The sequence below is a fragment of the Malurus melanocephalus genome, unplaced genomic scaffold, assembly GCF_030028575.1.
Source record: "Malurus melanocephalus ecotype Western Australia unplaced genomic scaffold, MMel_1.1 scaffold_407, whole genome shotgun sequence".
Classification (NCBI taxonomy): domain Eukaryota; kingdom Metazoa; phylum Chordata; class Aves; order Passeriformes; family Maluridae; genus Malurus; species Malurus melanocephalus.
This window is the reverse complement of record NW_026623639.1, coordinates 98,630-101,332: the sequence shown is the minus strand read 5'-3', so window position 1 is coordinate 101,332 and position 2,703 is coordinate 98,630.

Genomic DNA, 2,703 nt, shown 5'->3' with positions numbered 1-2,703 from the left:
CTATCCACGTTTGGGAAATTAAACACTGAGGATGGGAAAAGAGGAGCTCTGTTTTTAATGGATTCTAACAACTCTGTAAACAGCCTGAGAAAAACACGATTCTTTGTAAAAGAACACTGTAAATCTGATTTTCCCTGCAGGTTTCATTTGAGTACATTTATATGTGCAATTCTTCAGTGACGCTGATGGATCCCCATAAGAGAGAAGAAGGGCAGAATGTCGTTTTATAGCTTATTAAACATATTTTAACATGGGGAAGATTATTGGGTTCACAGCCTCAGAATACCAGAATTTAATGGAAACAAAACTTCCTCTGAATTAGACTCTCACAATTTATTTTGAGAGAAATGAATGACAGGAAAGATCTATTTGATTTTTTAAACACGTCCTAAACTTGGTATGACATTCTGAAGAGGTTTTGAGAAATGATTGCTGTTATTGTTCTTTCATAGCAAAAGCTCCATGAAACCTCTGATTTCTGCTGGGAGATTTCATGCTAATTTTGTAGCAACTTCTACATGAGCAGGATCTGAATAACCCGAGGATTTCATAAATGAAAGCCTCCCAAACATCAGAAGGATTAGGCTGACACTAAACATTTAACTGCTCTGCCAAACAGAAAGAACACATTACTCCAAACACAGAGAAACAAGCAAATGATGAATTCATTTAAAACCTCCAAAGTTTTCTCCCTGAACTGAGCCCAGTTTGTCATCTGGAATTTAACGCCCAGCAAAACTGGCACTGGTTGGGTTTGACAGCAATCCTCCAAACCCAACCCTGGTCCCAGATGTGTCCCCGGGATTATTGGGCATGGGGTGAGGTTGGACACCAGCAGAGAATTTCAGTCCTTTCTGCTGGTTCTGTGCCTTCCTCCATGCCCTTCCTCACAGTTTGAGGGTGGGAATGTGTCTCAGAGTTCCCAGCCGGTTCCAAATTCTCTCTTGAGCTCTGGATGTGCCCCTGTGAGCACCTTGAACCCTTCCAGCTGCTCCCACAGCCCTGCAGCCTCCTGACAGGGTCTGTTCATGGGCTGCTGAGTTTGCTCCTTGCAAACCCCAAAGAGTTTCAAACCTCACACCAGAGCATCACTCTAATGGCCTCAGAGAGGAGGATTGGGTCTGAACAGCCCAAATCCCCTTTTTGCTGCAATTCCAGAGCTCTGTGTGCAGCGTTGATACAGTGACACCTTTTCTCACCTTTTCTCACCTTGTTCCTCAGAGCAAGAAGAGTTTAGCAGATTCTGTCTTGGATAATTTCAAAACTCAGAGCAYCCCCCAGCAGAATTTCTGGCAGAAACAAAATTAAAAGTGTGAAATAACAGAAGAACTAAAGCTGCTATGTTTTGACAATTCTAATAGACATAAGATAAAAAATTCCCTAAGAAATAATTCCTTCTGCTTTTAATAATAGCTTTAGTTAGAGACCTTTTCTATTTAATCAACCTGCTTAAAATTCTTGCCTCCAGCAGGAAAGAATCTCAATCACAGGGAGACAAACATTCATTAAGCCTTGTACAATAAACCTGCTCTGCAGCTGAAGTGCTATTAATATCATTTTACAGAAAGAGGAAATGGAAGAATAGTGAGATGGGAGTAACTTGCTTGGGGTCACAAAAAGGTTCATGGAACCATGGTCGAGTAGTAAACCTTGAATCAGAGAGCTCAGCTCTGCCCCAGAGCCAGCCCAGGCTCCTTGCCTGGTGTTTACCATCCATTACCTGCTTTATTTTAAAGCCATAAATTTTATAAGATGTGAATACATTGTTTTCTTGAAGATCTAAACATTTAACACCACCACACTCCACCACACGAAAGCAATTCTTTTTATCCTCACTAATATTCCTAATTAATGAGCACTAATAAAGAGGTGTCCAGTTCCCCCTCACTCCAGAATCTCTCTCCCAGTAAAGAAAAATGAGGAATCTGACAGACAGCAGCTTTTCCTGGCCAAGATAAATGGGATGTGAATCCTCAGCAGGTGAAAAAGGACAAAACTGAGCTGGGGGATGATGGCTCTGTCCATGGGGCTCGGGTCACCTCAGCTGCTGCCTTGGGACTCCTGGCTGTCCTGTGGGAATGTCCTGGGCAGAAACAACTGATGGCTCTTGCAAGAGCCACTGCTTAAAATGATTTTACTGGCCCTGCAGGCAGTTACAGCAGTTTGGGGGATGAGAAATGAGGTTGTGCCAGACTTTGCTGACTCCTTCAGGTGTATTCGGGCCCCAGAATCTCCCTGCAGCATCGCAGCGTTGTGCCAGGAGCAGGGATCACCCTCCAAACCCTTCCCTGGGTCCTGCTGCGTCCATCGCCCCCGTGCTGATCTCAGCATTGACATTAAACCCCATCCCAGCCCCAAGGAAATGTGTTCCAGCAAGAATTCGGCTCTGGAAAAGCAGGAGAGAGCAGGAGACTCTGGGAACGAGCTGAGCCTGCARAGGGGTGGGGAGAGCACGGAGCAGGGAAACGTGGGAAAAAAATGGGTTTGGAGAAGAGAGGAGTGAAACGCAGTGAGACACCCGGGTAACCCTCCCGGGAAAGGGGCTGAACCTCCCGGGGGACTGGTGGGTGCGGGAGAGGATGCTGCACCGGGAGAGGACAGAACCGGCTCCATCCCCGCACAGACTGAGCCCGGTCCATCCCCGCACAGACTGAGCCCGGTCCATCCCCGCACAGACTGAGCCCGGTCCATCCCCGCACAGAC